At 45.1% G+C, this 15,091-nt stretch overlaps 1 non-coding gene across 1 annotated transcript; it reads left to right on the top strand.

Moving 5' to 3' along the window:
- Window positions 1-798: 798 nt before the first annotated feature.
- Window positions 799-6,285, top strand: LOC112076209 (uncharacterized). Its single transcript, XR_011477641.1, has 2 exons — window positions 799-1,000; window positions 5,059-6,285. It is a non-coding gene; the product is annotated as an uncharacterized protein (transcript).
- Window positions 6,286-15,091: the final 8,806 nt, after the last annotated feature.

Below are 15,091 nucleotides of genomic sequence, written 5' to 3'. Positions count from 1 at the left end.
CAGGTTATTGCTGCTGATCCAGGGCCTGTTTATTGCAGCTCTTAAAGCATAGAGATTGCAGAGGTTGGGTTTGTGTGTTTAAGTGGTCTGGAAAAGATCTTGTTGGCTAGGACCCTGCTACTTCGCTTTGTCACATTTCTAGTATATTGCTGAAGTGATGGTGAAAGTGTTTTCTTTTCCCCGCTTCCCTTTCCCCTTTTAGTTCTGGTGATTTATGTGATGTCTCGGGGACAGTTGCTTTGGCTTACACGCAATTAACCCGTTCCTCTCCACTCACCAGTGTGTGGTGGTCAGTTCTGTCTGATAGGAACATAACATACCAACCCCAAGAAAACCAGTAATTTCTCTCTGTCAACTCTGTAAAACTATGTTTCTCAGAATCAGGATTTACATTGACAAATACTAGTACACAAACAGAAAGAGCCATTGGTTGGTTGACACCTAAAATGTACAGGTATTATTTATAATGTACATGATTATACACATCTGTTGGGCTACTGTACATGTCAGGAGGGATTGTGTGTGTGTGTGTGTGTGTGTGTGTGTGTGTGTGTGTGTGTGTGTGTGTGTGTGTGTGTGTGTGTGTGTGTGTGTGTGTGTGTGTGTGTGTGTGTGTGTGCGTGTCTCCAGCCCAGGACATTCCCCTTCTTCTCTCTATGTCTCTCTGATAGATAGTGGTGGTGGGTGGTTCCACATGTTAATGTCTAGCATGCTAATCTCATCAGGTTATCTCTTACACGGGTAAAAAGGTCATGTAGTGGGAGGGCCGAGCTGAACACCGAGAAGATAACACACACTCTCTCTCCCTCTCTCTTTCTCCCTCTCTCTCCTTCTGCTGTGTACATAGCTCGGTTGTCTCCCTCAGACAGAATTCCCTGCTCTGCAGTAGAGCTGCGTTCTCAGATCAGGTGTAAATCCTTCCAATGTATTGATGGACCACCTTTCACCTAAAACAGAGTGAAAAAGATGACCCTGGAAGTAGAGTAAGATGAGCAGGCAGGTAAATATATCTTCCAATGAGTTTGTGTCTACGTTCTAAAGCAGATACCTGAGGGTGACTGGTTAGCTAAATGATCTGACACCCTGCTTTTGAAGTGTGTATATGTGGGTCTGGGTGTGTCTCTTTGACACTGAGTGACATGTGTGAGCCTTTGATATGCCAGTCCTATGAGGTGTGTAGAGTTATCAGTGTGCTGGCAGGGAGGGACACAGCCGAGAGATGCAGTTGTTTCATCCGCCTCAATCTGCCGCTGCTACTACCAGCACTGAGAAGGACGTTTGATGAGTGTGTCTGTATTGCTCAATGAGAGAGTCTACTGTATGTCTGTGTATGTGTGCATGCACTTTATTCTGTGACTGTGTGTACATGTGTGTGACTGTGTGTGACTGTGTGTACATGTGTGTGACTGTGTGTGTGCATGTGTTTGACTGTGTGTATGTGTGTACATGTGTGCATGTGTGTGACTGTGTGTGCATGTGTGACTGTGTACATGTGTGTGACTGTGTGTGACTGTGTGTACATGTGTGTGTACATGTGTGTGACTGTGTGTACATGTGTGTACATTGTGTGACTGTGTGTACATGTGTGTACATTGTGTGACTGTGTGTGACTGTGTGTACATTGTGTGACTGTGTGTACAGTGTGTGACTGTGTGTAAATTGTGTGACTGTGTGTGACTGTGTGTGACTGTGTGTGACTGTGTGTACATTGTGTGACTGTGTGTTACTGTGTGTGACTGTGTGTACATTGTGTGACCGTGTGTGTTGCTAGATCTTAATGACAGCCAGTGTGTATGTGCTGGAACAGTTCTGGTATATTTCCGTATGTGTGTCTCCCTGTATTAGCCTCTGCCAGCTTGGGCTGCAGATGCTCAAATGAGCCTCAATGAGGCTGTGCCTTTGAAGTGTGTGTGTGTGTGTGTGTGTGCGTGTGTATTTGTTTGTGTACAGACCTTTGCTGCTCTGCCAGTGCACTGTACTAAACTGCTCTGCACTGCAGTCTCTCATCAGTCCTCTCCCCCAGTCTCATTTGTAGATAAAGAGCAGTTAGCCAGAGAGAAGTATTTCATGTGTCTATAGAAGTCAGCTCCAGAACAGTCTCCTGTCTTCTCATAACGTCACAGCAGTTTTTAGCCAGCAGCAGGGCTACATGAAAGATCCTCTGAGCGCCTGAATTCTGCCTGTAATACTCTCTGATGTCTGTTTCTTCCTCTCTCTGTTTCAAACGCTGTGGAATCGCTCTCCCTCTCTCCCTCTCTCCCTCTCTCCCGCTCTCCCGCTCTCCGCTCCTAATTACCGACTGTGCCGGCTGGTGCTGCATTAGGGAGGCATGTCTCAGTACAGTGTGACTACAGACTACTGTAAACTGGATTTGAGATGTTAAACTGAGAAATACAGCTTCTGAGTAGTCATTTCCCACTCAATTAGAGGGTATAGGGTAGAGAGTGTAACAGGCTGTCTGCTCTCTAGGTTTCTTAGAAAGAGAAGAGAGGAAGGAGGGGGGTTTGCGAGCATGTGCATGCCTGTACTGTATATGTGTGTGTACAAGAGCACTATTCTCATCATATCACTCTTTTTAGGGGTGTATCTCACTCTTTAGTGTGGCAAACAGTATATACTCCAATGTTTACTGTTTAGGACCGTTGCTCTCTACTCTACAGTCTGACTTCCCTCATGAACCTCTAGGTGATGTGAACATACACAGATGTGTAATCATGGCAGAGATACTGTATGTTCCCTTATAGAGAGTTTACAGAACCCTCTGGCTCCCCACTCCCAACGAGAAGAGCTGCTCCCTCCTCCCCAGTCTAGAACACCGTGGGCCACATCCTCTGTCCAGAAAACAGCCCTCGCAGTGTGCAAACTTCCACAAAACAACTACAAAATACTGCAGCTGTAGAAATATCAAGTGCAACATATTTTGGGTGTGTTTTACTTCAAATCTGGATGAACAGTCGCCACCTTCCTACAGTTATTGTGGTATTCTACAGAGATCGTGTTGTTTTGTGGACAGACAGTGTTGCCCCTGGTCTGTGTAGTTACCACATTTACATAAGCATGCACTCTGTGGAGAGTCAGCAGTCCTGTATACACACAATATAGAAATATATATATATGTACAGTACCAGTCAAAAGTTTGGACACACCTACTCATTCCAGGGTTTCTCTTTATTTGTACTATTTTCTACATTGTAGAATAACAGTGGAGACATCAAAACTATGGAATCATGTAGTAACCAAAAAAGTGTTAAACAAATCAAAATATATTTGAGATTCTTCAAAGTAGCCACCCTTTGCCTTGATGACAGCTTTGCACACTCTTGGCATTCTCTCAACCAGCTTCATGAGGTAGTCACCTGGAATACATTTCAAGTAACAGGTGTGCCTTGTTAAAAGGACATTTGTGGAGTTTTTTTCTTTCTTAATGCGTTTGAGCCAATCAGTTGTGTTGTGACAAGGTAGGGATGGTATACAGACAATAGCCTTATTTGGTAAAAGACCAAGTCCATATTTTGGCAAGAACAGGTCAAATAAGCTATGAGAAATGACAATCCATCATTACTTTAAGACATGAAGGTCAGTGAATCCGGGACATTTCAAGAACTTTGAAAGTTTCTTCAAGTGCAGTCGCAAAAACCATCAAGCGCTATGATGAAACTGGCTCTCATGAGGACCACCATAGGAAAGGAAGAGTCAGAGTTACCTCTGCTGCAGAGGATAAGTTAATTAGAGTTAACTGCACCTCAGATTGCTGCCCAAATAAATGCTTCACAGAGTTCAAGTAACATACACATATCAACATCAACTGTTCGGAGGAGACTGTGTGAATCAGGCCTTCATGGTCGAATTGTTGCAAAGAAACCACTACTAAAGGACACCAATAAGAAGAGACTTGCTTGGGCCAAGAAACACGAGCAATGGACATTAGACCAGTGGAAATCTGTCCTTTGGTCTGATGAGTCCAAATTTTAGATTTTTGGTTCCAAGCGCTGTGTAGGTGAACGGATGATCTCCGCATGTGTGGTTCCCACCGGGAAGCATGGAGGAGGAGGTGTGATGGTGTGGGGGTGCTTTGCTGGTGACACTGTCTGTGATTTATTTTGAATTCAAGGCACACTTAACCAGTATGGCTACCACAGCATTCTGCAGCGATACGCCATCCCATCTGGTTTGCTCTTAGTGGGACTATCATTTGTTTTTCAACAGGACAATGACCCAAACACACCTCCAGGCTGTGTAAGGGCTATTTTACCAAGAAGGAGAGTGATGTAGTGCTGCATCAGATGACCTGGCCTCCACAATCACCCGACCTCAACCCAATTGAGATGGTTTGGGATGAGTTGGACCGCAGAGTGAAGGAAAAGCAGCCAACAAGTGCTCAGCATATGTGGGAACTCCTTCAAGACTGTTGGAAAAGCATTCCTAATGGAGCTGGTTGAGAGAATGCCAAGAGTGTGCAAAGCTGTCATCAAGTAAAAGAGTGGCTACTTTGAAGAATCTAAAATCTAAAATATATTTTGATTTGTTTAACACTTTTTTGGTTACTACATGATTCCATATGTGTTATTTCATAGTTTTGATGTCTTCACTATTATTATACCATGTAGAAAATAGTCAAAATAAAGAAAAACCCTTGAATGAGTAGGTGTGTCCAAACCTTTGACTGGTACTGTATATACACATCTATCCAGATCCATAGTCCCTATGGTAACACTGTCCCATCATTATGGGCTGTGGCAGAGAGGGGTGTCTCTATGGAGTGTCCTCTCTGTATCTCTCTTTCTGTCTCTCCATTTGTATGGAGTTCCTTGTCTGTCTCATATGGAAGCTCTGGAGGATCAGGAGAGATGAGGGTCGCTGAGTACAGGTGTGTGTATTCCAGTGGAGGTGTCTTGGCAGGATCTTAAGGGTGGCTGGATTTCCTGTGTATCTCTTGGCGGACAAGAGGGTCTCTGTCAGTCTCTCTGACTGTCCCCTCCTGCCACACAGATGTTGATCAGTACTGCTATGTCTCTGTCCTCCATGTTGACTGTTGTCTCTGTCTCTTTGTCTCCACAGCAACAGGGGGCAGCCACCACGGTGTACTGTGCGGTAGCTCCTGAGCTGGAGGGTCTAGGAGGGATGTACTTCAACAACTGTTTCCGCTGCCTCCCCTCCCCCCAGGCTGAGGACCAGGTCACTGCAGCCAGCCTGTGGGAGCTAAGTGAGCGCCTGGTCTCAGAGAGGCCTACGGGCCTACAGGCCCTCTGATTGACACGCCCACACTGACTGTCAACAGCGTATCAGGACTGGGGGAGAGAGGAGGGACTAGCCAATCAGGAATGGAGGGAGAGGGAGGAAGTGTGGATGAAAATGAAAATGTGTACATTGAGTGGACTGTAGAAAGCTTCAAACCATTGAACTGAAACTTTCACTTCACTAAGGGGAGTAAAATACACGTACAAATACACCAGGGTTATTGTCTGCCTCTTTGTGGCAGGGAGAGTTCACCAGTTCCTTATTCCAGCCAAAGTTGATCTGTGTTTCTCACTCCAGTGTGTTACCAGCTGCAACAGACACTGTGTGTATCTTCTCTCTGTATCCAGTTTCCTCCTGTATATATATATTTTATATGTCTGAGTATGGAGATATGGTGAGTATCATTGTGCTAGTGTAGGGGGGTTGAAGGGGGATAGGATAAATAAGGAGGTATAATTGAATGGCTATGTACATATTAGAGCTATGGTGTCATGACTATATACAGATGTAGTAGCTGTATTCCATATGAGGCCCTGTTCAGTTCTACTGCCCTTTTATTTACAGGAACAGCATTGGGCCTATGTGCTAACGGGAACTCACGCGTCATCACTTCTCCCCTCTACAGTGTCTGTCTACAGTTAGACCTCCAACCTACATATTATAACTTATAATACTCTACAAAATGCTATTTACATTGTGGTACTGTATCTCTGTCACAATGTTCAGTCACAATTATGTCTGTAGCTACTGGTGATAGAGAGAATCCAGGAGTTTTAGTAGTTGATCAAACAGGAACTCAGTATTTTCCTTGGATGTTTAGTTTTGTTATTTGTTTCGGCGGATAATCTGGTCATGAAAGTGTGCGGTGTTGGGTGACGGGTCCATCTGTACAGGGACTGTTGCTTGGTTTCTGGGTGGTTTGGAGATGTGTGGACGTTGTGCTTTGTGGCTGTCTGGTGCCGCGGAATGATGTTAAGATATCAGCATTCCTCTGTCATGGTTTCTGTAAAGAAAAAGAAGAGGACACATTAAAGACTGTTTCTTACACTATGTGTCTGGACATTTCAATGCTCACACACACACACAGTTGGTAGGATCCTATTCAAAGAAATCAAAAGAAATGTACCATAGGGTGTAAGAGTGCAGACTTTGGGGAGAAGGGAGCCAGAAATGGTCTATGAGACTCCTTTATGTGGTCAGTGAGCAGCAGAACACCCTTTGACCTGGAACTATTTTTAACTCAACCCCTCTACCAGGAAATACTGGGCAGGGCCAGGGAGTAATCGACACATTGACCAACCAATCATATGGCTGACCTGCATTATTCTCATGCCTTGTTGGTCGGCTGAATCGATGCCTGAGAGAGTCCCTTTCACTGCTAAACGAACCCTGCCCCGACACAGTGTTCAACAGGATTCAACACTATTATACATACCCTCATCTCTTCTGGTGTAATCTGTTTAGCCTACTGTACCCAGACTACAGCTGTCTTGTTAGTGTTCTTACACACACACACACACACACACACACACACACACACACACACACACACACACACACACACACACACACACACACACACACAGTGAGGAATTGAGGACAGGGAGATTTAGAGAGATGTATAGAGGTGTCCAGAATGTCTAAGTCCCTAGGCAAGAGAAGAAACAACACATTTAGACATCCCCTAAGCTTTACAAATCTTTTGTTACTTTCTTAAAAATCAAATTATTTTTAGGCATGTTGGAGTTGACCTGAACTCTTCCTGCTACCCTGTGGCTGTGTGGGCATGTAACCGGCTGCTACACACTCACTGACCTAAAGGGAGAGAGGGATGGGGTACAGGGGGAGGAGGTGCACCCCGTTATAGGTCCAGAACCCCTTCTGTGGCCCTTAGGGACTGTATTGCTACAGCTGGGCCCCTTACACTTGTCTACCTCTGCTCCAGAACTGGTAAGGAGCAGCAAGCTGAGATACTTACACCCTTCTCACCCCTCTCCCTCTACACACACACACACACACACACACACACACACACACACACACACACACACACACAGTACTGACAGATTGATGCATGTCACTGAGCTCCTTCAAAGGCAAAATGAGTGAGACATCAACAGCACATAGTCCTCCTGCTTTAACCAGTCAATGACACACACTCAGAGAGATCCCAGGCAGACAACAAACAAACAGGAAACACAGCATTAGGATGTCTTCTGTGTGTGTGTGTTCTGACTGTAGAGGGGGATTCCTGCCTGGCTTTCAAACAAAGTCTTATTGATCAGGTCCTATCGGAATCATCAGATAGTTAATCAATGTATTACACTTCCTCCCAATGCTCAGAGAACAGAAGAGAGGAGAACAGGAGAGGAGAGGAAAAGAGAGGAGAGGAGAGGAGAGGAAAAGAGAGGAAAAGAGAGGAGAGGAGAGGAGAGGAAAAGAGAGGAGAGGAGAACAGGATAGAGAGAGGTGCGGGAGAGATAAAGAGAGGAGAGGAGAAGACGAGGTAGAGAGAGGGAGAGGTAGAGAGAGGAGAGGGAGAGGAAGGGAGAGGGTACAGAGAGGAGAGGGAGAGGAGAGGGAGAGGTAGAGGAGAGCGGAGAGGGAAAGGTAGAGAGAGAAGGGAGAGGTAGAGAGAAGAGAGGGAGTGGTAGAGAGAGGAAAGAGACAGAGGGATGAAGAAAATAGGTAGAGAGAGAGGAAGAGACATAGAGAGGGAGGAGAGAGAGGTAGAGGAGAGACAGAGAGAAGAGAGGGAGGAGAGAGGAGAGAGACATAGAGAGGGAGGAGAGAGAGAAGTAGAAGAGATAGTAGAGAGACATAGAGAGGGAGGAGGAGAGAGGAGAGGGAGGAAGAGAGAGAGGTAGAGAGCATGAGAGAGACATAGAGAGGGGGAGAGAGAGAGGTAGAGAGAGAGGAGAGATACATAGAGAGGGAGGAGAGAGAGAGGTAGAGAGAGAGAAGGAGAGATTTTGAGGGGCCTTAGCGGTGGGTTAAAAAATCTAGGTCTTCCTCCTCAGAGAGACGAATGCTCCCCACTGGACACAGATGTCAGTTCAACGTCTAGTTTTGATTTACAGTTAGTTGGGTTTCAACTAATTTGAATTCAATGTGAAATCAATTGTCACCATGTCTGGATTTTGGGTTAAAAGTTGTGTGAAAAAAATACAAAATGGCAATCAGTTTTCCCACTTTCAATTCAACATCATTACATGGATTTTTTGGGGTTGAAATGGCATATGGAAACCATGTTGATTCAACCTGTTTTTTGCCCAGTGTGTCTCTTCCCTCCTGTTCTCCTCTCCTGTTCTCCTCTCCTGTACTCCTCTCCTCTTTTCTGTTCTCCTCTCCTCTCCTCTCTTCTGTTCTCCGCTCCTCTCCTCTCTTTCCTCTCCTCTTTTCTCTGTTCTCCTCTCCTCTCCTCCTCTCCTCTCTTTTCCTCTCCTCTTTTCTGTTCTCCTCTCCTCTCCTGTTCTCCTCTCTCGTTCTTCTGTTCTCCGCTGCTCTCTTTCTGTTCTCTCCTCTCCTGTTCTCCTCTCCTCTCTTTTCCTCTCTCTCTTCTGTTCTCTTTTCCTCTCCTCTCCTCTCTTTTCCTCTCCTCTTTTCTGTTCTCTCTCTCTCTCCTGTTCTTCTCCTCCCTCTCTTCTGTTCTCCCTCCTCCTTTCTGTTTCTCCTCTCATCTCCTGTTTCTCTCTCCTTCTCTTTTCCTCTCCTCTTCTGTTTCCTCTCTTTCCTCTCCTATCCTGTTCTCCTCTCTCTCTTCTGTTCTCCTCTTTCCTCTCCTCTTCCCTCTGCCTATCTGTCTCCTCTCTTCTCTTTCCTCTCCTCTCTCCTCTTCTCTTTTCCTCTCCTCCTCCCTATCTCCTCTCCTCTATTTTCCTCTCCCTCTCCTGTTCTCCTCTCCTCTCTTTCCTCTCCTCTCATTGTTCTCCCTCTCCCTCTTTTCCTCTCCTCTCTTCTGTTCTCGCTCTCTCTCTCCTGTCTCCTCTCCTCTCTTCCTGTTCTCCTCTCTCTCTTTTCCTCTCCCTATCCTTTCTCCTCTCCTCTCTCTTTCTCTCCTTCCTGTCTCCTCTCTTTTCCTCTCCTCTCCTCTCTTTTCCTCTCCTCCCTCTCTTTTTCCTCTCCTTTCCTCTCCTCTCCTCGTCTTTCCTCTCCTATCCTGTTCTCTCTCCTCTCTTTTCCTCTCCTCTCCTCTCCTCTCTTTTCCTCTCTTTTCCTCTCCTCTCTCCTCTCCTCTCTTTTCCTCCTCCTCTCCTGTTCTCCCTCTCTTCTGTTTCTGAGCATTGGGAGGAAGTGTATTACATTGATTAACTTCTGATGATTCCGATAGGACCTGATCAATAAGACTTTGTTTGAAAGCCAGGCAGGAATCCCCTCTCTACAGTCAGAACACAACACACACCGAGACATCCTAATGCTGTGTTTTTTTTGTTCTGTTTGTTTGTTGTCCTGCTGGGATCTCCTGAGTGGTGTGTCATTGACTGGTTAAGCAGGAGGACTATGTGCTTGTTGATGTCTCAACTCATTTGCCTTTGAAGGAGCTCAGTGACATGCATCAATCTGTCAGTACTGTGTGTGTTGGTGTGTGTGGTGTGTGTGTGTGTGTGTGTGTGTGTGTGTGTGTGTGTAGAGGGATGGGTACAGGGGGAGGAGGTGCACCCCGTTATAGGCCAGAACCCTTCTGTGGCCTTAGGGACTGTATTGCTACAGCTGGGCCTTACACTTGTCTACCTCTGCTCCAGAACTGGTAGGGCAGCAAGCTGAGATACTTACACACCTTCTCACCCCTCTCCCTCTACACACACACACACACACACACACACACACACACACACACACACACACACACACAGTACTGCAGATTGATGCATGTCACTGAGCTCCTTCAAAGGCAAAATGAGTGAGACATCAACCAGCACATAGTCCTCCTGCTTTAACCCAGTCAATGACACACACTCAGAGAGATCCCAGGCAGACAACAACAAACAGGAAACACAGCATTAGGATGTCTTCTGTGGTGTGTGTGTTCTGACTGTAGAGGGGGATTCCTGCCTGGCTTTCAAACAAGTCTTATTGATCAGGTCCTATCGGAATCATCAGATAGTTAATCAATGTATTACACTTCCTCCCCAATGCTCAGAGAACAGAAGAGAGGAGAACAGGAGAGGAGAGGAAAGAGAGGAGAGGAGAGGAGAGGAAAAGAGAGGAAAAGAGAGGAGAGGAGAGGAGAGGAAAAAGAGAGGAGGGAGAACAGGATAGGAGAGGAAAAGAGAGGAAGAGGAGAGGAAAGGAGAGGAAAAGAGAGGAGAGGAGAGGAAAGAGAGGAGAGGAAGAGGGAAAAGAGAGGAGAAAGAAGCGAGAGGAAAGAGGAGAGAAACAGGATAGGAGAGGAAAGAGAGGAGAGGAGAACAGAAGAGAGGAGAGGGAAACAGGAGAGGAGAGGAAGAAACAAAAGAGAAGGAGAGGAAAAGAGGGGAGAGGAGAACAATGGAGAGGAGAGGCAAAGAGAGGAGAGAGGAGAACAGGAGAGGAGAGGAAAATAGAAAGGAGAGAGAATAGGAAGAGGAGAGGAAAAGAGAAGAGGAGGAAGAGGAGAGGAAAAGAGAAGAGAGGAGAACAGATAGGAGAGGAGAAGAGGAGAGGAAAAGAGGAGAACAGAAAGAGGGAGAGGAGAACAGGATAGGAGAGGAAAAGAGAGGAGAACAGAAGAGGAAGAGGAAAAAGAGAGGAGAGGAGAACAGGAGATGAGAGGAGAACAGAAGAAGAGGAGAGGAGAACAGAAGAGAGGAGAGGAGAACAGGAGAGGAAGAGAACAGAAAAGAGGAGAGGAAAAGAGGGAGAGGAGAGGAAAGAGAACAGAAGAGAGGAGAGGAAAAGAGAGGAGAGGAGAAAAGGAGAGGAGAGAACAGAAGAAGGAGCGGAGAACACGAAGAGGAGGAGAGGAGAACAGGAGAGGAGAGGAGAAACAGAAAAGAGGAGAGGAAAAGAGAGGAGAGGAGGAGAGGAGAGGAGAACAGAAAAGAGGAGAGGAAAAGAGAGGAGAGGAGCGGAGAACAGAAGAGAGGAGAGAGAGGAGACAGAAAAGAAAAGGAGAGGATACAGGAGAGGAGAACAGGAGAGGAGAACAGGAGAGGAAGAGACACACTGGGCAAAAACAGGTTGAATCAACATGGTTTCCATGCCATTTCAAACCCCAAAATCCATGTAATGATGTTGAATGAAAGTGGAAAACTGATTGCCATTTTGTATTTTTTTTCACACAACTTTTAACCAAAAATCCAGACATGGTGACATTGATTTCACATGAATTCAAATTAGTTGAAAACCAACTAACTGTAAATCAAACTAGACGTGAATCGACATCTGTGTCCCAGTGGGGAGCATCGTCTCTCGAGGAGAAGACCTAGATTTTTTAAACCCACCGCTAAGGCCCCTCAAAATCTCTCCTCTCTCTCTCTACCTCTCTCTCTCCCTCCTCTCTATGTATCTCTCCTCTCTCTCTACCTCTCTCTCTCCTCCTCTCTATGTCTCTCTACGAATCTCTCTACCTCTCTCTCTTCCTCCCTCTCCTCTCTCTCTCCTCCCTCTCTATGTCCTCTCTACTATCTTCTCTACCTCTCTTCTCCTCCTCTCTATGTCTCTCTCCTCTCTCCTCCCTCTCTGTCTCTCTCCTCTACCTCTCTCTCCTCCCTCTCTAGTCTCTCCTCTTTCCTACCTATTTCTCTCATCCTCTGTCTCTTTCCTCTCTCTACCACTCCCCTCTCTTCTCTCTACCTCTCCCTCTCTCTTACCTTTCCCTCTCCTCTCTCTCTACCTCTCCCTTCCTCTCCCTCTCCTCTCTGTACCTCTCCCTTCTCCTCTCCTCTCCTCTCTCTACCTCTCCCTCTCCTCTACCTCGTCTTCTCCTTCCTCTCTCTATCTCTCCCTCTCCTCTCTCTACCTCTCCTCTCCCTCTCCCTCTCCTCTCCTCTACCTCTCCCTCTCTCTCTACCTCTCTCCCTCTCTACCTCTCCCTCCATCCCTACACATACAGTGAAGTCGGAAGTCTACATACACTTAGGTTGGAGTCATTACAACTCGTTTTTCAACCACTCCACAATTTTTTTGTTAACAAACTCTAGTTTTGGCAAGTCGGTTATGAACATCACTTTGTGCATGACACAAGTAATTTTTCCAACAATTGTCACAGACAGTTAATTTCACTTATAATTCACTGTATCACAATTCCAGTAGGTCAGAAGTTTACAAACACTAAGTTGACTGTGCTTTTAAACAGCTTGGAAAATTCCAGAAAATTATGTCATGGCTTTAGAAGCTTCTGATAGCTAACTGACATCATTTGAGTCAATAGAGGTGTACATGTGGATGTATTTTAAAGGCCTACCTTCAAACTATGCCTCTTTTTTTAAATCATGGGAAAATCAGAAAAATAAATTGTAGACCTCTACAAGTCTGGTTCATCCTTGCGAGCAATTTCTAAATGCCTGAAGGTACCAACGTTCATCTGTACAAACAATAGTACACAAGTATGAACCCATGGGACCACGGAGGCCGTCATACGCTCAGGAAGGAGACGCGTTCTGTCTCCTAGAGGATGAACGTACTTTGGTGCGAAAAGTGCAAATCAATCCCAGAACAACAGCAAAGAACCTAGTGACGATGCTGGAGGAAACTGGTACAAAAGTATCTTAATCCACAGTAAAACGATCCTATATCGACATGACCTGAAAGGCTGCTCAGCAAGTAAGAAGCCACTGCTCCAAAACCGCCAAAAAAAGCCAGACTACAGGTTGCAACTGCACATGGAGACAAAGATCGTACTTTTTGAAAAAATGTCCTCTGGTCTGATGAAACAAAAATGAACTGTTTGGTCATAATGATATCGATATGTTTGGAGGGAAAGGGGGAGGCTTGCAAGCTGAAGAACAACAATCCCAACCGTGAAGCACGGGGGTGGCAGCATCATGTTGTGGGTGTGCTTTGCTGCAGGAGGGACTGGTGCACTTCACAAAATAGATGGCATCATGGAGGCAGGAAAATTTGGTGGTATATTGAAGCAACATCTCAAGACATCATTCAGGAAGTTAAAGCTTGGTCGCATGGGTCTTCAATGACAATGACCCTAAGAATACTTCCAAAGTTGTGGCGAAATGGCTTAAGGACAACAAAGTCAAGGTATGGAGTGGCCATCACAAAGCCCTGACCTCAATCCCATAGAAAATTTGTGGGCAGAACTGAAAAAGCGTGTGCGAGCAAGGAGGCCTAGAAACCTGACTCAGTTACACCAGCTCTGTCAGGAGGAATGGGCCAAAATTCACCCACCTTATTGTGAGAAGCTTGTGGAAGGCTACCCCATCTGTTTGACCCAAGTTAAACAATTTAAAAGGCAATGCTACCAAATACTAATTGAGTGTATGTAAACTTCTGACCCACTGGGAATGTGATGAAAGAAATTAAAGCTGAAATAAATAATCTCTTCTACTATTATTCTGACATTTCACATTCTTAAAATAAAGTGGTGATCCTAACTGACCTAGACAGGGAATCTTTACTGAATTAAATGTCAGGAATTGTGAGAACTGGTGTAAATGTATTTGGCTAAGGTGTATGTTAACTTCCGACTTCAACTGTATGTCTCTTGTGGTGATAATGATTTTGTTTGAAACATGTTTATGTGTGAATTTATCAAATATTTTGCCATAAGATTCATTTCCCTTGTCAGTGTAATAATTCAGTGTAAATTATGGTTGATTGATTTGAGGATGTTTGTGTTGCTGATATTGGTAGTCTTGATGGTTGGAATGCTGCCATTTGGAGCAGATATTATTTAATTATCACAGTCAATGTTTAAAGCACTCCATGGACGAGACTAACTCAATACATATCTACTGGGAGGAAATATACTGTACCTTCTGACTACACCAGGCTATAAACTCTCTCTCGCGCTCTCTACACACACACACACACACAATACACTTGTTCTCTCTCTTTCTCTTTAGGATGTGATTTAAATGACTAATCAATATTCATTAAGTGCTATTGTAATGAAGTCAATGAATTGTTGCCACTAAATCCAGAGGCTTGCTTTGGTTGAGATTTTCCAGCCAATATGAGTTGGTGTTAAAGTGCTTATTGGACAAAACCCTATTTAATTTCAACGCATGTAGTGTTTAAATAAGATAGGATGTAATTTACAATCTTAAAATATCAATATGATTCTATGTTGAATTGTGTATTGATTAAACAGTGTAATTCATGCTATAATGCTGGTATCTGTTTGTCTGTATTTCTCCTGCCATCTGCACCTTTACATTCTGTTGATGTGTATAGAGAGCTACCTCAGTCACTATAGTGTTAGCTCTGTGTGTGTGTGTGTGGTGTGTGGTGTGTGTGTGTGTGTGGTGTGTGTGTGTGTGTGGTTGTGTGTGTGTGTGTGTGTGTTGTGTGTGTGTGTGTGTGTGTTGGTGTGTGTGTGTGTGTGTGTGTGTGTGTGCGCGCGCGCATTGGGGTGGGGTGTGCCCGAAACCGTCTGCCTGTGTGTGTGCGCTGTGGCTGTGTTGTGTGTGTGGTGTATCTATGTATGTGGCCGTTGGCGTTGGTGTTTACTGCAGTGGGAGCTGTCCCCTGTAGCTGTGTCGGCTGCTTCTCTATCTGACATGTAATACCTGTGGTGGAACAGCACATCACCACTATACCTTAACCAGGCTCAGACCAAACACTTACACAGACTGTTTGCCAATACAATGTCTCCTCAATGAAATGATCAGCTTCACCATGTAATACCTTTTAAATCTAGCTAGGGGGAAATAATATAGCTAGGTGAAATAATATAGCTAGGGGAAAATATAGCTTA

Source organism: Salvelinus sp. IW2-2015, unplaced genomic scaffold, assembly GCF_002910315.2.
Source record: "Salvelinus sp. IW2-2015 unplaced genomic scaffold, ASM291031v2 Un_scaffold3627, whole genome shotgun sequence".
In the NCBI taxonomy this organism is placed as follows: domain Eukaryota; kingdom Metazoa; phylum Chordata; class Actinopteri; order Salmoniformes; family Salmonidae; genus Salvelinus; species Salvelinus sp. IW2-2015.
Note: the sequence above shows the minus strand (reverse complement) of the source record. Positions and strands in the feature narration are given on the sequence as shown.